Here is a 21967-nt window from a genome sequence, read left to right as displayed (position 1 = left end):
AATATCTTGCTAGCCTGACTTGTTCATGTAATTGTATGGAGAGACTATTGAAATAACAATCTCTCTCTCTGTTCCATCCTTTTGCGGGATGGAAGAGAGAGAGAGAGAATGACAGGAATGTGGGAGTCTCAAGACCCCTGCAGTCTTCATCAGCTCCCTACTTCCTGCATGAGTCAGCATTACTCCCACAAGCAGCTACCTGCTTGTGGGAGCAATATTTTCATCTTTTTCCCTGAACTCATATTTGCGTGCAGGGAAACAGATGAAAACTCCACTTTCTGGCAGTACGAGCTGGTTGGCAGCTTCCGCTGGCAGAAAGCAGAGTGTTTGCCCTGAGTTGGTAGGAGCTGTCAAAGCAACTCAGAACAAACAGCTATGTCTTGGGATGGGCACCCTGGGACATAGGAGTAGCTGGCCCTGGGTGGTTGTGGTCCGCAGGACCATCACTGTCTCCTTGAGGGGTGCCACGCGGCCCTCCTCTAATGTGTATTGCTCTGGGGAGGTAGTGGTGCCTGGGGGCGGGGGTCTACAATGGACCTCCTCATTGTTTTACTATAGCCCTGGGGAGGTGATGATCACAGCTACAGGGGGCCATGTGGCCCCCTGCATTCTATTTAATTAAATCCCAGGGGAGGTAGCAGTCCCCAGGACTTTGGGGGACTGGGCACCCCCACATTCAATTAGTTATTAACCACAGCGAGGTGGCAGTCCCTGGGGCTGTGAGGGGGACCATGAGGCACCACACATTCTATTTCATTAAAGCCCTGTGGAAGTGGCAGTCCCCGGAGCTGGAGAGGGGCCAGGTGGCCTCCCCCATTCAATTAGTTGTTAGCCCCAGGGAGGTGGCATTCCCCTGGACTGTGGGGGATGTACACCCGGCATTCTATTTAATTAAAGCCCTGGGGAGGTGGTGTCCCCGGGGCTCCAAGGAGCCACCCAGCCCCCGCATCTCATTAAAGATTAGCCCCAGGGGATGTTGGTCCCTGAGCCTGCAGGGGTCTGCACAGCCCCCACATCTCATTAAAGTTTAGCCCCAGGGTGGCAGCGACTGCCAGGGCTGTGAGAGGGAGCTGGGCAGCCCCCTCACATCTCATTATATATTTTGCCATGGGGAAGTGGTGGTTCCTGGGGCTGTGGATGGGGCAGGTGGCTCCCCATTCAAAATTCCAAAGCCCTTAGGACCTGGCCTACCCAAGGGCTTAAATGAAACAAGTTTGGGAGCCCACGCTTGTTTCTGTTTAATTTAAACAAATGCTTTTTAAGCCTGGCTGGGTCCCTCTGGGACCCCAGCACCAGTTCTAAGGTGTCAAGGTGACTCTATCCTGGGCCCTTTTCTTATTTTTTTACTTTTTTTCTGGGACTCCGTTGAAGCTGAATCCCAAGATGACTACCAACACTTCCTTGTTGAAGTGTTGGCAGCCAATCAGATATCAGCACAGAGACAGTTGGATCCATAGAGGATCTGCGTCCCTACATATCTAGATTTTTCGTCCTTAAATATCTCTAAAACCACTGAATGGATTTACAACAAAAATGTGCTTTCTGGACCAAGATGTAGCTTTCTGCCAAATTTGGTGCAATTCCATTCAGCAGTTTGGGCTGTATTTGTGTTCAACAATTTGAAAAATCCAATTGACTTAGATTGGGGAAAAAGTGTTTTGGGACCCCCTGTTTTTTCTTGGCCCCCCACTTGACAGATCATTCTGAAACTTTCAAAACAGCATTAGGAACCACAGCACCATACAACACCAGCGACACTATGCATCTCCTCACCTAGAATGTCTGTTTTTCTGGTAAAGCTTTTAAGAATAGAATTAGCACAGTGCCATTCACACACAGCTAGAAAATGACAAAGTATGTTGCTGCCATTTTTACTGCAAAGTCTTTAAGCACAGGATTAGCTAGTTCCATTCTTGCATATTGAAAAACAACAAATTCATTTTAGTGGTTTTAGAGATATTAAAGAAAAGAAATATAGCTATCTGGGGATGCAAGGCTGCATGGATTCCGGAGATCTTGTGCTGAGATCTGATTGGCTACCAACACTTCAACCAGAAAGCGTTGGAAGCCTTTTGCCACTCTAGGCTCAATATTGCAGATTTTACTTAGTAAAATACCATGCAAGCTAACCTGGAATAAATAAAAACAGTCCCTGACACATGTACTTCACTCTTAATAGAGCTTGTCAGAGAGGCATAACATTGGCCACACACAAGGAAGGACCCATTATAAGTTAAAGAAATACCCCTTCATGCTTAGATTGCTGCATAAAGTATGCAAAAAGGAAGTAAAAAAATCTGGGTGGTTCCCAAGTGTTAGATCGGGATCAGGACCTTAATATGGAACACTCTACAACACCACAGATACCCTAAGACTGCTCACCCCAAATGCTTGTTAAGAAGCTTTTGTCCTTTTTCAGCTTGGCATGGAGAGTCAGGGTTTTTAGATGTGCTAAATGCAAACCAATAAAATTCAGTGTTAATGTTAAGAAATGTTCAGTTCTACGCAGCAACCATGAATTTATTATACCAAAAAAAAAAGACTTTTGTTTGTATATTTTAAAACGTTTCTGTAATAAGATTTATATAGGCAGCACCATTCACAAAGTTGTTTTAGAACACATGAGTGCTATTGTACATGGGGGCAAAAAGCACCCAGTTGCCAGATATTTAAAAGAATGTCACTACAGTGACAACAGCTAACTAAACTTTGTTGTAATTAACAGAGAACTATCAAACATCAGAGACAGAAACAGTAAATTAAAATTGCCTAGATTAGAACTGCAGTGTATTATAGATTTTAATACTTAGGCTCCAATTGGTCTTACGATGGATAAAGAATTGTCAATCCATTTGGGGTAATCCAAATTTTGGTGGAATCCCTGAACTGTATTTTAGTTGTGTCAGGATCAGGATCTGAATTTTCGTCTCCTACAGTATAGAGTATTAGTCACTTTTTTTTTTTTTATATATTTTTTTTTAATATCTTTAAACAGGTGCTCCAGGATTGTTTCCAGCATGGGAAAGCTGAAACCCAAGCATAGATTTTTTCTAACTGATGATTTATGAAATTAATTATTTCTGCCCACTTTGGCTATATCACTATACCACATTTGCAATTTATGACTTAGTATGACAACACACAGACCCAACCGGGCATGCAATACATGTCTGCTTATTAATTTAACTCTGAAACAAATAATATTTTTGAGTCAGAGACAAATTGTAGCATCAGTATACTGACTATCAACATTCACAGCTGTGACATTATGAAAGGAGGCTGATTCCTTTATTATTTAGGGCTTTGTCTGCAATTTAAATCCACCAAAGCAACTTACATTCACAGAGACAATTGATTCTGGATTTGTAACATAAATAGGCATATTTAGGTATGCATTACGTTGCTGCCAAAAAGTAATAACTGTGACGCAGTTTGACAAATCTCAATGACTCTTTCCAAAAAGAAATATCTCATCCACCTTAGGTCTTTCCTGGAAGGTTTCGGGGCATTTCATTAAGCGGAGGCCTAGAAAATGGAGTTCCCTAAAAGCATTTTTCACATTATTTTTTTTAAAAGGAAAATTGAAAAGAGATACTGCAAAAACTGCATGGTCCAGAGAGCATGTTTTTGGTGATTTGGTGTAAATCCATTCAGAGGTTTTCCAGAAATTAAGGCTCAAAAACTTTGCATATTTTATGTTGCAGAATATTCGGGGAGGTGACAGATCTTATGCTAATATCTGAATATTCACCACCACAGCAACAAAGATGTGACAGCAGACATTTTAGAACTCCAGACTCAGCCTCCTGGCCATAAGTTAAGGCAAAATAAATATATAGGGGCACAGTAGTGATATGCTTCTCTCTTAGGCCCTGTGGGGGTTCACAATGGGCCAACTCCTTGGGCCAAAACCATTCAAAAAAACTAATGGCCACTATTTTGTTGTGGATCAGTGAATCTGCAGTGCCTGTGGGGTGATTACATTTGAGGGGGGTATTTAGCCCCTCTCAGAGCTGCTGTGTGGCCCTGGGGACTCCATCCCAAGTATTCTTTGAAACTATAGAAGGGGGAGCATGGCTTCCCTCCTCAAGCCATGATGAGTTCCCTGAGTCCAAATGCCTGGGGCCATTTGAAATATTGGGGAGGGGACTGTGCAGCACCCCTCCCTGCGCCCCTGTGATGCTCTTATCCCTGCGGCTATAATTTTACAAGGAGGGGGGCATCAGGCCCCCTTCCCTGTCAAAACTGGCCTATGGCCCTTTTCCTCTGGGGCCCAATACTTTGCAGTATCCCAGGAACCTCATTCCCTGGAGCACTGTAGTGTTCTGCCTGTGAGAATATTGGTTTACCCTGCTACACTCTCCTGGAAAAGGAAAAGAAGTTTGCTCCTGCCCAGTGAGAGCAGTTAAAAATCCTGGTGCCTGCTCCTCCTATCATCCAGTACAGTGCTGGCTGGGGCACCAGCAGGGACTAGAGATGCCATTAGTCTACACATGCGGCCCCCAACCAAAGCACTATTTTGGATGCTCCAGGTTGGCCCACAAAAAAATTGAAAAATGTCCAGCTTTCACAATGGGAGCCAGGAGGGGCAGTGGATTCCCTGGGCTCTTCCTTCATGGCCCTCTACATGACAAATGCTTGGTTCCCCGATTGGGCACCTCACTTGTTTAATAACAGAAAAAAATAAAAACAAATGTCATGCTCCTCTGTGGCCCATGGGGGCATTTTCAGGGAGCTGGCTGGGCTTCTTGGGCCCTGCAGCACCCCCTGTGGTCTCAAGCAAAAACTAAAGTTGTGGTTGTCCCAGGTGGGCACTGGGACATCAACATAATATATATATTTTTTTTTAATGAATTAAAAAAGCTACAGGAACCGCTCATGTATCATTCACTCCTCCGAGAACCTCATAATGCTGTGTGAGGGCTTTTTACTTACACTTGTTATCCTGTCAGTTCCCTAGACAGGGGAGTGCCACCGCCAAGCATTTTTTAATGTTGTGGGGGGCTACAGGAATTGCAGCAGCCCCTCAGCAACATTAAAAAAAAACATTAAGGGCCTGATTTAGTGTTGGGTGGAGGGGTTACTCTCTCACAACGGTGACGGAAATCTCGTCATCTGAAATATAAATCCCAGTATATCCTATGTGATTTATATTTCAGCAGATGGGATATCTGTCATGATTGTGATGGGGTAATGCCTCAGTGGAACTATAAATCAGGCCCTATATCTCCTGGGTCATTATATCCATGCCCCTGGAGAGCTTACCATATTTTTTTCAGCTCTCCAAGCTGGAACTCTAAGCTCTTCGGCTGGAGTGCAGGGTCTGCCTCAATTCTTTTTTTCAAGTAATGCATTTTGTGTCCTACAAATGTTAAAATGACTGTAAAGGGCACAACACTATGCAAACAGGTTTCAAAATCCTTTGTGAAGTTTGTTTGTCCACCATGAATATTCACCACTTTAACAATGGTTATTTATTACCTTTGTACTCTCTGTTGTTTCAGCCATAATCTGAAGACACTGATTGTGGAAAATCACCATACCATTCTATTTTACACCTGTAAATCTGTAGACCTAACTTTTATTTTGGTCCACAGAAATGTTTTGTAACTGAGGCCCATCCAGTGCTTAATTTGAGTTGATGGTTGGTGGGTGGTGTTGGGCGGGCACTTATTTTTTGGGACAGGCACTTATTTTCCCTCTCCAGATATTTCCTGTGACCAAGAGAGGGAAAACCTACACAAAACAGAAGTTGAATGGAGAGAAGATGCAAAAAAATTATAAAGGGAGAAAGAGAACCAGCAAGAGAGAGATAACAGGGAAGGAAGCGTCTTGTAGTAGTTAAATAGGCCCGGGGTGCATGCAAGGCTATGCACCCTTGTATTTGATGCTCTGAAATTTAATAGCACAGGCAGTAGGCTGCTGAGCACAGCTTTGGGCACCGCCACTTATTCCTTTACTGAGCACTTTGCCCATTAGTAGCATGATTATGTAATGGCATTATATATAAGGAAAGCACATTGTGTTAATTTAATAGGAGCTTTTAAACAATCAGAACATATTCACAAGTAGAAACTGAGCTACAAGAACACCATCAGTAGACTAATGGGGCATATATTAATAAAGGCAGTTGTGTCCCTCTTTCACCATCCAAAATGGTGCAAGAGCGATGCAAGCCAACAATCAGATTTATGAAGCCACACAAGGCCACCTTGCGTGTCCCTGAGTAGCATAATTAATCTGGAGTAAAGCAACGCGGCGTACATTGCTGCGTTGCATTACATTGCCCCAGGGTGACCTTTCATGGGTGTTGCATGGGTGTTCCAAGGAAACATCCATGAATTTTGATGCATTTCCAGATTTACCAGAAGTAGTAGAATTGGGAATGCACCAAAATCGTATGCCTGTGTAACAAGGTGAAATATCTTTATTTCTCCTTGTTTTTCCTCTTTCTATTTGTGCTGCATTCTGCCTCAGGTGATTGTTTTTGATCAGGAAGGTGCCCCTTCCTGCACAACAATAATCCTCTTTACAACACAGGTACCCTGACACAATGTACCCTGACACAATGGTGCAGTGGTGCCAGGGTTCGTGTTAGTCAGCCAAAATGGTGCCAGTGCAGGGACAAAGACAGGAATGTGCCGTATTGTTTCAAATACAGAGGGGCATATTTATACTCTGTCTGCGCCGATTGTGCATCAAACATTTTGACGCACAATCAGTGCAAACGTTGCCCTGTATTTAAACTTTGATGCCTGCGGATGACAAAATTCCGCCGTGTGCGTCATTTGCGGGATGCGGCAACCCGCCTTGCGTTAATTATATGCAAGGTAGGCGTTCCCATCCAAAAAATGGCTTAAACGGCCGTGCGTCGTATTTATGCTTTCGGGCAAAAATGACGCACGGCCAGGAGGCGGAGCCAGAAAATGACGCACAGCCCAATTTGCGTCAAAAATTAACGCCTGGGTCAGGGCAGGCATTAAAATGGGGCAAACACACCTGTATTTAATCAGAACACACAGAACAAACAGCAGAGCAGCAGAGCAGCAATAGGGAGCCATGGAGGAGATACTAATCCAGCCTGCACGCAGACGCAGAGGCCAGCAGCAACAACAGCAGCTACAACAACACCAGCAGGGACCCCAAAGGCAGCGCATGAGGCAGGAGAGGATATTCCGCCCTAGAACCACCCTTCAGGGCCTCAGGGAACATGACATCATCCAGAGGTACCGGTTGAACTGGCAGGCCATTCAGCAGCTACTGCGCAACATTGAACAGCAGTTGGCCCCCACTTTGGTGACACCCCGCACCATCCCAACAGAAACAAAGCTGCTTGCCGTACTTCATATGCTGGCAAGGGGCTCTTTCCAAACAACTGGTGCCCTGGTTGGCGGAATATCACAACCATCATTCTCCGTCTTTTTGCCCGAAGTACTGGATGCCATAATTCGACTGACACCCCGCCACATCTGCTTCCCTAACACACTGCAGAAGCAGCAGGAAACAAAACAGGGGTCCTACCTCATCAGTGGCTTCCCACATGTCCTTGGTGCAATTGACTGCACACATGTACGCCTTGTGCCACCTGCTGCAACTGAACACCTCTACCGCAACAGGAAACACACACATTCCATCAACGTGCAGGCCATAGTCGATCACCAGGGATTGATCACCAACATCGTGGCTAAATATCCTGGGAGTGTGCATGACTCATACATCTTCTGTCACTGCACCATCAATCAACACTTACAGGATGGATGGTATGGCAATGGACTACTTGTTGGTAAGTACAAAAACCTACTTATATACACACTGCACAGCAACCCTCTAGGACACACAACACATACACCACAACAGCAACATGTGAACAGGAACACACTGAGGTCGTAACATCGCTAGCCATGTTTCTTAAGTCACCATTGAACCTGTCACACATAGGAAATTACTGTACAGCCTAATGTTAAGACGTCAATGAGTGTGGTTGCCTAAATGTCACCTTGCAAATTGTAAGTGTCCCAATGACCTTTACATTAATCCATTGCATAAGTTTAAAGGTATGGGATGTCCAGGGTAGATTGATATGAACATGATAACAACACTGTCAATTTTAACTGTGCATGGAACTATCATCTCACCCCCAGTGAAGACACACGGACACCTGTATCACAAGTCACAATGCTAGGGAGGGCACACTGTACTGCAAATCCCAAAACATACTGCTGACAAACGGTTAGCAGACAAGCACTCGTTCAGCCAAGGAAACAACACAATGCAGATGGTACATCCTACAAGCATAGGATGCCACATTAGTACACAAAAGAGTCACAGACAACACATGACAAATACTGCCATGAAAGGTCTTTTCAATAGTGCCAGCTCCATCATTATGATCCCAATCATTTTCTCTTGCATCTGATCAGGGGTATGGCATCCAGCCATGGATCATGACACCTTTCTGCAACCCAAGTACTGCTGCAGAGCGTGCCTACAACGACGCCCATAGAAGGACACGCAGCATTGTCGAGCGGACCTTTGGCATCCTCAAGTCAAGGTTCCGCTGCCTCGACATCACTGGTGGTAGCCTCCTATATTACCCGGAGATGGTCTGTGGGATCATCCTCACATGTGCAATATTGCACAACATTTGTATCAAAAGAAACATTCCCCTCCTGGAACCAGAGCCACACATGCCTGAAGAGGAGGAAGAGGAGGATGCTGGCCTGCAACAGGAGGGGGAACTACAGAATAGGACCGCTGGTATGATCACCTTCACCACTTTAGTTAATGATTTTAAATAAACACCTATTCTAATCAGCATATCATGATCTGGCTATTCCTTTTTGCACACCTTCATCTCTACTTATCAGAATAAGAGTGTTGCCTCATGAAGCATTGCTGAGATACTGAGCTAATGTGATGCCTAACATACAATGGTCACATACACACACACTCTTAATGACATATATCATGTACATATCTTCTTTGAAGGCCAATAGCAGAGGACCACAACTATTTCACACATACATGTTGAAAGCAAGGTCCAACGCAGCATATGGCACACAACTAACACACCATCACTCAATAAAGGGAAAACAAGCCTCATACATGAGGGAGTCAATGTGCTTTGGCATCAGTAACAGGAATGCCTGACCAGTCCCTTGACAGCAGTAAGTCCAACTGCATCCAATATTTGCAAGGAATATCTGTGACCAGAGTTCCCTAGAAGCAGAACATAGACAGCACAAGTGCCACACATATGTCAACCATTGCGCACATGACATTCCATGTACATGTCAGCCCAACTCCTGACACACCCATGCACCTGGTCACAACCCACCTGTCGGAAGAGGTCCCTGGAATACTAAGATGTGTATCCTGATAATACCTCCTCTACACACACAGACCAACATTAGCAAACCAGTGTACTACACCCTTTCCTATGGTATGCCATTGTCATAGAACATCTGACTGCAAGGACGTCAGGTCAATTTATACACAGTCTTCTAGTTTCAAAGCCCTGTTAGCACATGTAGATTGCTTCCCCTTGTGAAAATGTCTGTTGGCCCTTAGAATGCAAGTCTCACCTACAGGACTGGTGAGAAACAGATGCAGCCCACACCTGTGTGCACCTCCATGCTCACCACCCATTTAAAAAAGCACTGCCCCTGTTGATGCACGGAACAGCATAGGAGTTGCCATTATGTCAAATACACCATCAAGCATTAATACTAATTATACCCTGTAACACAGCCCTTGGGTTCATTTGTCACCTTCAAAAACACAGGACGTACACAGTTTGACATGTCAACTGTCTAGTTTGTCCTCAAAACAGTCTCAGTCAGACCACTGATTACGTAACTTGTCAAGTAACTGGATCCTTAATCACCTTGCATTCTGTCAGCCTGACTGGCAACTGTCTGTGCGTCACACTAAAGTATCCCTGTGTCTACATATGTACCACACTTGCATAAGCAAACCTCTCATTCATCAGGGGGCATTGGGCATGGGCTTCTTCCATGCATCCCCAAATACATTGTATAGCATCATCTGCCTTTTAACTGTACCATTTGAGTTACATCCTCTTGGAAAAGCAAAATTCATGGTCCATCCCTTGTCTGGGTTGCATTTATGCATGAATGACAAAGTGTGACAGTGTCCCAGGGCCGTAGGCAGGGATTGGGTACAGGGCTTTCAGCACAACCAGAACCTCTGATAATTTCCATGAATAATACACAAATGTCAGGACCCTGACAGTTCACACACAGCATCACAGTGCGCACAACATAGTGATGGGCCGTGTGTGGTGAATAGCTGCGAGAATAATCAGCACAGAGGCTATGATGTTCCCAGATGCAGTGGGAAGTGCAGAGGCCAACCTATGTACAAATGTTGTAATGACACCTGCCGGAACATGACACCAGAGACATTATCTCACTCAGCACACCAAGGTTGCCCTGTTGACTGTCTCATTATACGTCTTTAGTGACAGGGTGGGACCATCCACATGTTGGTTCACATGTCCACATCTACTTTACTCACATTGATCAACCAAGGATACTCAGTAGATACAGGAATAGCTGCCACTGACTCATGATGAGTCCTGGACCAAAATGTGACAAATTACACCCCAAACAATCTACAGGATCATCATTGTACCACACACATGAACAAGACACCTATGTGCAATTGATCACTGGAAATAAGTGGACACCTGCTGTCTTGTATGCTGGTCCACCACAACCACTTGATAGTTGGGGCTCACTTCTATGGCCTCAACTGTGGTGTCATCATACATATGAGATTCACCCTTGTCTGTCTGTGCAAACATCATGGTACCCACTTCCTCAATGCATGTGTATGACTCACTGTGGGATTCTCCAAGAGGTGCCTAGGAAGCTCTTACCAATACTCTAGGAAATAGGTTGTAGAAAATGTGGACCATTGACATGAACAAGCGTCTGCCATCCATCTGGTGCATGCTATGTCACATGTGGTGTCTATGTGACCCTAAAACTTGGAAGTACACTTTTCGGGTGTTGTTACATGTATGACTAACACATGCCCTCGCTCATTTCCAATATGACTTGCATCTAAGGATTGGACACATGGACGTCATATTCATACAACCATATGTACAATTATGCTTCATGTGATACACACACACTTGGTCAACCAACACATTAGTTGTCAAAGCACACAATTTGAGCCAAAGACATTTAGGTATTGTACATATGTGCATCACATTGCTATCCTCTCCTTATGCCAAACATGCCCAATTTGTGCAACACATATATGTAGGCCACACTTATGACATCTATTGCATCAGCCAACTGTAAAAATACTGTGAAGGGAGTAGTGGATCATGTTCCGCTGCAGTATGATGTCACACATGTGAACATACACCATCAACACCATACTGTCTTCAATTAGCCAATCTCTGATGTGTCCCAAATGTAAAATAACCGAAAAACAATTTAAAATGCCCCAAACCAATTAATGCACTGTAAGTTTGACGTCTCTAGCATTGTGCATTATTTTTTGACAACCAAAACTGTATTTGCGTATTTTTTTTTGCGCGCACAGGAGTGAAATTTAGCCTGCATACAGATATTTGTACAGTCCATGTATCATTATGTGGATGCGGGTTAATATTCACGTCTGTGCGTCAAAAAAAATGACGCGAATATAGTTTTGGTAAACAAAAAATGACGCATAACGCGAAAAAGGCAGGACTTTTCATACAGGAAGTGGTGTAATAGGATATCCTGTTTACAGATCATGTACAGTGGGTGTACTTTCACTTTCACTTTGCAGTCTATGATCCTTCTAGACTGTGATGCTGTGTAGAGAGTGTTGTCCTGAGATTTTGTGCTGTTTTTGTCCTGTGTGCCATCTATATTGTCAATTTGTGAAATAAATATTGTTGGTGTATACTGTACTACTGTGTTTTGTCAACATATGTCCATTTATCTTGTGTTTTTCTTGTTTGTGGGAGTCTGTTGTGGGTAGTGTTAGTTTGGGGATAGTTGGCTCTTTTAGTGTTTAGGTTTACTTTTTTTCTGTCTTTGTACCCCACTTTCCCCCTTTTCCCCTTTCTATTTCTTTTACCCCTATTCCATTTCACTTATAAGTATGTCTGGTAGGCCACGTCTTGGCAGGATGGGGGAAGAGGAGTTGGGGGTCTTCATCTGGCTGGTGACGCATTTCTTGCCGCTCATGATCCAGGTAGGGGGCAGGGTGATACAGGGGTATCTGACAGAGGCGTGCAGAATCCGGTGGGGAAAGGTGCTGCATCACCTGCAGCGTGTGTATGCAAGCCAGAGGAGTGACCACCAGCTGAAGCACCGGTGGGCTGACCTCATCACCAGGGAGCAGGATCTCTTGGACCACCTGGGAATCATGATTGGTGGCACTGTTGGTGAGTACGAATTATGTTAATGTGTGCGATTAAATGCTCTGTAGTGACATCAGGGAATTAGTACAATGTCTGCCAGCTAACTTGCTGACTGTGTGTAATGCTGGGGAAATATAAGGGGATCATTGATGCACTATGGCAAGGTTCACAATTGCTAGCTATCAGGTAGCACGTGCTTAGGAAACTTACAGGTTACTTTTCCATGAAGGAAATTGGTGCAGCCTTTTTGTCAGAACAGCTAACAAAATATGAGCCAATCATTTCTATATAGGGTACTATTGATAGAGAAGTACAGATGTACCAACATTTAGGCCAACTATGTTGACGCAATTGCTAGACTGACTTAAGAATCATTACATGATGCTGAAAATGAGTGCTGCCTTAATGTCAATTGATAATAGCAAAGTAGCACAGACATATGTCTCATGTGAGTCTGGTGAGTGTGGAAGGAAAGCGTTCACAGAAGTACTATGAATGTATGGGATTATTGTGTTCCTTGATCTTTTTGGATACATGTCAGTTCTTGATCTGAAAACATTGTGAAAAGGTGTAAGGTGCCCTCAGCTAACATCTTAAGATGTTTGCTGGAATTAGTTGAGCCACAATCCAAATATGGATGGCAGTCCAAGTGAATGCACATGGCCTCACATCTCCATGGTTGGTGCAAATCTCCATAGCTGGGCCACATCAATTGACTATACTGTAACAACAGGATGGCTTACAAAAGTCCCTACCCCTCTCTCTGTACATTGGGCCTATGTGCAATAAATGTGTCATGGCCACAAGGCATGTTTGACTGGTAATGCAGTCCTCAGGTAACCAGGCTTTGGATGTCTCTCTTGGATGCACATGATGAGACGATTACACTCCATATTTTTTAGTGCCCACCAATTACGGGGCATGTTTGCAACCACATGATAGTTAGGGTCAATGTATGTGTGCAGATATGTATGTAACTGTCACAGGAGACCCATGCTATATACAAGTTGGCCATGACATATCAGATGCAGTACCATCATGTCTGAATGGCTGACATTTCCTTATTCAGCCTACACATTGTAAATGTTTATGAAATGGTTGCACTGTGCACAGATTTTGAGCACATTTCTTCCTTCCATACCTTACAGGTGGACCGGCACCCTACACTGTGGGAGAGGTGGCGACATTTGAGGACCCCGACCACTCCAGTAAGTGTTAATATGTCTGTTATGTGTTGTGTTTGCTGGTTATGGACTTGTGTGAGTTGGACGCATAGCAAGGTATGATGTGCTGGGCAAGCTTTTCTCTTGTTCCATGAGTGGGAATGCAGTTCTCACATGTTTTGAGTTTGCCAATGCGTATCCAATGGTATCATGTAGGGATTGTAGGACATCCCTGTAGGCCCCACTGTGAGTACAGGAGTTAGTCATGTGTATGACACTTGTATCACCAAGAGTCGCCATGGAAGTTAGCCCCAATTTAGTCAGCCTGTCAGACCCACATTCTCTAAGATTGGTACAGCAAATAGCTTTCCAATAGACATCTGCTTCCCTATTTACCTACGTTATATTGAAACAGTAGGTAGAACCTCCTAGCAGCACGTACTTCCACATGTAGTGCAACAAGTCTGTGGAACCTGAGTGCAATGGCCTAGGTGTGCATGCAATTCATGATCATGGGTGTTCTAGCAACTCTGTGTCTGATGTAAGTCAGGCCTCACTGGAAGTATATGTTGTGTACCAAGTTCTGTATTTCCTGACATGTGTGGCCCTATGAGTGCTCTAGGGTTTGCTGACTCCTAATTGTAGATAGACCTTACCTGTGGTGTGTCTGTAGAGACAAACATGTGTGGAGTTTCCTATACACTCCTCGGTGTACATGTAGTTGGCAAATTATAGTTGTGTATCCACCGCCCCCCCTCAAACACGGCCATGGGTTTGTGAATGGGGTACCTAGTACTGATACTACCAGTAGGTTACACATACATGTGAATAAGTGACGGTTTGGTTGCATACTAGTATACACACTCAGGTTTAGCACTTGGTACTATACTGGCAAGTCCAGTTACAACTTGCAGACCATGAGGCTTTAGTTTTGCTTTCCGTACACTGACATTTGTAGCCCTGGTCTTGGCGGAGGATATGCAGCATGATTCTTAGATGATAACTGGCAGAACTCAGATTGCAAGTCAAAGCCAGTTTTTACCCATCTTGTAGGTTATGGATGTGCTTTGTGTGATGTGACTTTTGTAGTCTGGCCTGCCATAAACTTCCTCAGGGACATTCAATGCTCTGTATTGTGATATGAGCTGTTACAAGTACAGTAGATGTAATGTCTGATTAACTTGCTGTGCCATTTCACACAATGCAGTTACTAATGTAGAATATCTGCATTTGTCTTCACAGCTGCTAACATGACTCCAGACCAGGTCCGTGAATTTCACAGCCGGGCCACGCGATATCAGCACATCCTGCTGGTGGAGTCGGGGTTCCGGAGGATGGCCAGCCGATATCGGCACGAATGGGCCTCCGGGTCATGGAGAGCCTTCCCACAGGGTGGGCCTACTTTGCCCACCACAGCCACAGCCACCACCAGCACAACCACCAATCAGAGCCAGGTGGCCCCACCCACAGCTGCCACTGTTGGTCCAACATCTGCTGGACTTCGTGGCCCCAGCATTGCCACCGGTGCAGGACAGCCCACTAGGCCTGGCACCACACCCACAAAGACCTCCTCCACCGGTACCCAGATTGCCACTGCTCCATCTGTTGACCCTGCAGCCTTCAACCGAATGGAACATAAGATGGACAAAGTGCTGCGCAAGTTGAGCCACCTGAGCCGGGACGTGCAGCACATTAACCGGCGGGTTAAGTCCATTAAGAGGACCCTCCGGAGGGACAACCTCTAGACACTTTTTTGATGGACATGATTCCCTCCCCTCCCTCCTCTTTCCTTGTTCTTATAGTTAGTGGGCTTAGGGGGCTTAGTGTTAGGTTAGTATAGGCTGTTAGTTTAGTTAGTGTTAGTGGGTGGGGGGTCCTCATTCATTTAATTTTTACTTATTAAGTGTGTGTTGGCTATGTTGTGGTTCTTGTGTGTTAAAAAAAAAATATATATATATATATATATTTGTATAGGATAGTATAGTATGTTTTTAGGTTAGTATGTGTTGTCCTCCATGTGTCCCGTCTCATAAGGGGGGTGGTAGGTAGATGTTTAGAACGTTTCGTTACATGTGATAAGTAGGTGTAGCTTAGGTTAGTTAGGGACAGTTGTGGGTAATGAGTAGTCAGGGTAGATTATGGTAGGTAAGATTTTTCCCTCAGTTTCATCATCTGTGATTAGCATGTAATAAATATTTGGTTAACCCTTAATAGTATGTGTTGAATGGTACTTGATTGTGGGTTTGGATTCCGTGTACATCAATTTGGTACTATAACATCTGTGTCCTATGCTACAAACAAATCCCAACTGAGCTGTACGATTGGCAGCTAGCCCTGAGCTGCCTTGCAAAGTGTCGACCCTTCGTTGCAACCATCAATCATAGTTAATATGGATCCCAATGTGTTTCTGTGATAAGTGTGTTTTCAAAGTCACTAACAGTGCTTCCAACTTGATATTGGGGAAACAGTTTTAGGTCAGACTGCAGTGTGATGATCATGCACACCCTTATAAGATGAGTTCTCATTGGCAATCTTGTATTCTTGTCTTCATGACCCTAATACATCATTTGTGATACAGGCATGATTACCTATTTGTATGTTAACTCAGACACCTTCATTTGTGCAGTTTATTTAGTGTTTACTTAGATTAGTGTGGCATGTTTATAGTCTTATTTTTGCATGTTTACAACATTTTGCGGCCACTATTTGATGACTTAGTTATCCCCTGAGGAAGCATTCTTCTGTCCAACACAGCATGGTGGTGTATGGTTTCTCACTTCATCCGATTTGTCCCTCAGGAAGGGCAGAGTATAATGCAATCATGGGCACTGTGCAGAATTCTCTGACTAAATATTATAAGGACAGTTGTATTGACAAGCTACGTAATTTGACAGTAGGCACATTTCAGTTATCTACTTCACAGTTGATATGTCACATTACCCAGAGACAGATTTGTTGTGTAAGTGCTATTTATTGAAACGTGCTGTAGTGCTATCTGTACATTGTCCATGATTGTGAGTCCATTATAGTGACATTTTAAATTGGGATCCAACACAAGTGGTTATGGAAATGCTTTTGACATGCTGGGGTTGATGTTTCAGACAGTGCAGAGGGACAGGATTTGGCAATGAGTAGGAGAGAGACAATCACTGGGCTGGGTGACAAGATATACAGTGGTTTGCAGAACAGTGCTCGAGTAAAGTTGTTGCAAGACTGGCAAGTTACAATGCGCAGGACCTTGGTAAATGTGGGCCATGTGGCAGGGACTAGTGCTTCCGGGTACTTTTCCTTGTGAATGTGATCTGTTCCATGTCTTCTTCTTCTGATGTGTGTGTTGCCTGCTTTGTCCTTGTTGTTGGTTGTGAAGGGGCAACACACACCTCAGTGTTAGAAGACGTGGAGTCAGACATCCCAGTCACTGCTACCTGTGAAGGTCTTAAGGGCAGTACTGCAGCAAGGAGGGCCTGCTGGTTCTTGAGAATAGCAGCCACATCACGATGGTTGGCAGCCAGGTCGGCCCTGAGGGAGTCATGATTGCATTCGTGCATGCATTGGAAGGTTTGGGGTGCGAGGTGTTGTGGCAACTTCCTTACTGCAGTGGTGAATTCCTTGACAGTTTCTTGTAGTCCTTGCAGTATGGATGTTAGGGCTTGCATAGCTGCTGCCTGATCTGCAGATGACATCATGCACAAACGCATCCCCTCAAGGCTGGCTCCCATAGTTTGCATCCCCACCGCACCTCCTTGGCCAGCTCCCGCTGTACTCCAACTACAGTTCTCTCAAAGCTGGTGCCAGTGTCGTCAGAGTCCTCAGCTGTATTGGAGCTGGCAGGTCTTACAATTGGGGTGGTGGGTGGATCCTCTGCGATGGCTGCTTGTTCTGTGCTCCTCCTTGTGACTGAAGGTGGGGTCTGGAGGGTGTCAAGGACCTTTTGGATAGTCTCCTGGGGAATGTTTATTGGCTCATCATCCACGTCATCAGGAAAATCTGAGACAGGCATATCGGCAGGAGATCCATCTTCCTCTGCAATGAAACAGGGTACAATTAGTGTGTCTGTGTTGTGGCAATTTGGATGTGAGGTGCCTGCCTTTTGATGAATTCACTTTGTGATCTTGTTTTGTGTTACTTTCTCCATTCCTTCAGATAGGCATTCTTCCAGGCCTATGGCCCACCTGTGTGTCACATGTATGTTATTGAGTTATCAGACTTGTCAGCCTCATTGCCTCTAGGTGTTGGTTTATGCCAAATAGTGAATTGCCACCTTCTTTTCCTACTCGACCCTCTGTGTACATCCATTCTCATGGTGAGACCTTTCACTGGCTGTGGGTGTTCTGATGGCCCTGGCAGCACACTTAACAATCTGGACCTGCCCCAATCTCTGATCTTTCAAATCCACTTAAATGTAATTGACATGTGGCATATCCTATGCATGGCAATGTTATGATCCGATATGGATGTTGACATTGGTAATGTGTCCTGCTGATGTTGGGGAATGTGAGTTACATTGGATTGCCCTGATAATCGTATCAGTGTCCTATTTCCTCCTCTGACTGTGCAGGTGTATTTCAGTGACCAGTTCCATGTGTCCCCCCTCAATGCTGTTGTCTGAGCAGTATGACATTTGGGATGTTGCATTATTACCCAGGCACAGGATGGACCCTGACATATGCAGCATGGGTGTGTCCTTAGTGCTGTGTAGCTCCTATTGATGTTTACATTGGCTGATGTTTACGACAACTATGGGCATTGACATTTGAGAGTACTGGGGCCTTTGTCTTGTTTCTGGGGATTGTTGCAGTTGTCATCCTCACCCCCTAATTTAGGTGTGTATGATCCATGGGGAGGTTACTGCCATTGGCTACTTGAGCTGCACACAGAGCAGAGGTGGTAGTGGCATCTGTTGTCGCAGTTACATTCCAGTTGTCGGTATGGCTAGAGGTTGTTAATAGGGCCCTAGTTAATGTAGGGGGTATGTTTGCTGACGTGTGCCGGGATGTCAGTTTGACGTAGTGGCCTTCCCTCCTTGCGTTGCTTCCCCTTTGCTCCATCGTTGGCATGACAGCTTGCACCCATGGGACTGTTGTTGGTGTTGTGAAATGGTGTGCCCCAGGTCTTCTCAGAACGGGCCATGCCCCCCTGCCGTGCCCCTTTACCCATGCCACTCCATGTATTAGATGACTTCCGTGCATTTAGTGGTCGGTATCCCCCCCGTTTGTAGATGACATTAGTGCATTTTAATTCCCCATGCGACTTACCCTGCATGTGCGTTGTCTCCTGGTAGTCTGCGCTTTCCTGTCCTTGAGTCCCTGTGACGATCTCCTCAGGGATGACGGCTGCGACCATCTCCTCCATGTGGTCCAGGGCCTCCTGGTGTGCTGGACTCCCACCTCCAGTCTGCAGTGCTGCCTTCCTGTTCCTGGCCATCTTTTCCTTGGTCCTGCGCTTGCAGTCATGCCAGCGTTTCTTGCACTCGATGACTGTTCTGCGTACTTCAGCCACACTGTTAATCTTGTCAACAATTTGTTGCCATATAGCCTCTCTCCTACTGATTGGCAACTTTGATGTGACAAACAGTTGGTGCTGGTGTTCCGTCACCTCTTTAACCAGAATTTCCTGTTCCTCTGCACTAAAGCAACACTTTCTTTTCTTCTTAAAAGTGTCCTGGTTCTTGTGTGGGACATCCTGGCTGGTTCCTGGTCTGCTGTCATCTTCCTGGGGTCTGTAGTGGCATCTGGGATCCATTTTGTCTCTCCTCTGGTGAAATGGCTGTGTTTGCTGTTTTTTCTGACGCTATTGCGCCCAAAAAAAACGGCGCATATCCGGTTTGCGGTGTTGTAAATTGAGCCACAGTCATTTCCGCCGTGTTAACGTCGTTTTCCTTTATGAAGACGCCACAGTGTGCGTCAAAAATAATGACTCACACCTGTTGTTTGCACCGCCGTGCGTCAAAGTATAAATATGACGCCCGCACGGTGCACCAAAATGGCGTTAGCAGGCGGTAATATTTTTGACTGCGTCAAAAAGTATAAATATGGGCCAGAGTATGTCTGCTCTTTCCATGTGACACAGCGCAGCAAAGTGACCTTTGCTGCGTTGTGCTGCACTGCATCTCTTTGCCATAAATATGGCCCTATTTTTTCTGCAGTTAATATATCATTTCTGACGATGGAACAAGTCAGGAAGTCTAATCAGTATTTGAGTGACATTGCAGACCGTCATATTAGAATGATATTCATGAAAGCATAAGTAGAAACTATAAAAAATCCTCTTTGATGTGGGATTTACAACTGTAAAAAAATAATTAGGACAGTTTTCGAAAATGTGGATGTTATTTTAAAACATATGACAATGTTTTAACATTTTTTTTGCTTCACAATACAGTTGTTTTTGTCTATTATGAAAATGCGAGTATTTTCATGATTAACTGAAACTAATATAACGTAGAAGAATTATTCGACTAAAGCTATTTTCTTGATAAAAGTGCAATTATAATAATACTAAAGACCACATATCTGCTCACAAGTGTATAGATCATGGTATGCTATTTTTGTGGATTTAATGGGAGGGGGAGAACACTATGCAAAACTATTTTTTTAATGAAGAGTCCACAAAGACCTATTGAATTAGTCTGAATTGGAACTTTTGTGCAGGACAGAAATCCGAGCATGCTAAGACAGATTCAGGCAGAAATCAGCATTGAGGTAGCACTGGATCACTCATATGTATAGTAACAAACCACCGGGAATTGATTTGTTTCTACAAAGCCATGAATTAATAGCTTGAGGTTTAAGACAGAAGATATAAATCTGAATTCAAAATAAGCCAGAATCGCCCTTCAGTATACGTAGAGATTTGTTGAGGCTTGCATATATACATATAGAAGAGAAGTAATAACTCAGCTTTGTCTCGTAAACTGTAACTTTTTCAGAAATCCTATTTTATGGCTCACATAAGGCCAGCTCACCATGCACCTTCTGGAATTCTAATGCCCGTGAGGAATCCTTACTTTTTAGAACATGATGTCAGGTTAAGCCCAAGGCCTGAACAAATAAGTGTTTCTGAAAGTACTATTAAAAAGTCCTATTTTTCCACGATAGAGTGACCACCATTTGCTAGAATACCTGAATTTAGTTTTGTTAGAAACAATGCTTGCATTGCAAGCCCATCTAAATGATTGACTCTACAAACAGCACGACAAATAATGATCTCAAAAGCAGGATTAGTTTATATTCTCTATGAAAATAATGTATTTCCATGAACATGTTTGCATAAATGCTACCACCTACAGCAACACATCTGCAAAACATTTGATGACTCAAATGAAAAAAATAAAACGTTATATGTTGATAAAATCAACACTGCAACATTATTAAACATTGATATCAGCAACCGTAATAGACTGCCCAGTCCAAAGGTAAGCAACTGGTAATGTAGAGAATAGACCAACACACTTACACTCGAAAATATCAGGACACCCATGTAAAGCAATGACGGAATGATAGAAATGTGCCAAAACCAGGTTACCTTCACATTTTAGGCACTAACTTGGATGTAGAGTCAGGGTTTGCTTGACTGCTTCACAAACGTATGTGGAGTTGTGCCTTACCATCAGAAACGGAAGGGAGGAGAAGGTAATCCCTCCTTAATTCACAGTCCTAATCCTGGAAGGAAGTATGTGGTAAAGCAAAGTACTGATACACACACTACGCATGTGAACGTGGAGCACCTTCAACTTCCTTCATCCTCTGCTCACAGTGTATACATATGTGTGTGTGTATTTGTGTCTGTGTCTGGTGTGCGTACTGTGTGTCTGTGTTCACACACCCGTATGAGCTAGAGTTGAGAACGGCACACACTGCCAAAAGAAGCAGTTCAGTCATGGCTCACGGGGAGCAGATTTTGTGTAATGTTCACTAAAACTAGCTCAGTCCATCCCAAGGAGCTTGTCTCCTTCTTTGAATGGCTGAGCATAGAAAGCCAATGAGAGAAGGTGTTAGAAGCCTGGGCAGGAATGTGACCAGAAGGCAGCCATTGTTGTTTGAATTTCAGTGTTTTCTGAGGTCTAGAAAGCATAAAACTATACCAGGGGGTTTACCACCAGTGGGCTTCATAGGACGACCACCAGTATGGAAGCATCTCAGAGTCACCAGTTTCTGCCCCAATTTAGTGACTTAATTTTTATAACAGGAGTCCAATTTATTTTGTGTGAATATAAACATGCACATCGCCAAGCACAGCACAGCACCTTTGTGTGTAGGTGTTTTTGTGTGCAGATAGGTGTATGTCTGCATTTGTGAATGAGTGAGCATGGCCATGTATAAATGTGTGTCTGGTCGTGTCTCATTATTGGTGTCAATAAATTATTGTTAGGGAGAAAGCAGCATTCTTTTCATTATAGTGCCCCACTGGC

Source organism: Pleurodeles waltl, chromosome 2_2 (assembly GCF_031143425.1).
Source record: "Pleurodeles waltl isolate 20211129_DDA chromosome 2_2, aPleWal1.hap1.20221129, whole genome shotgun sequence".
NCBI lineage: Eukaryota > Metazoa > Chordata > Amphibia > Caudata > Salamandridae > Pleurodeles > Pleurodeles waltl.
Note: the sequence above shows the minus strand (reverse complement) of the source record.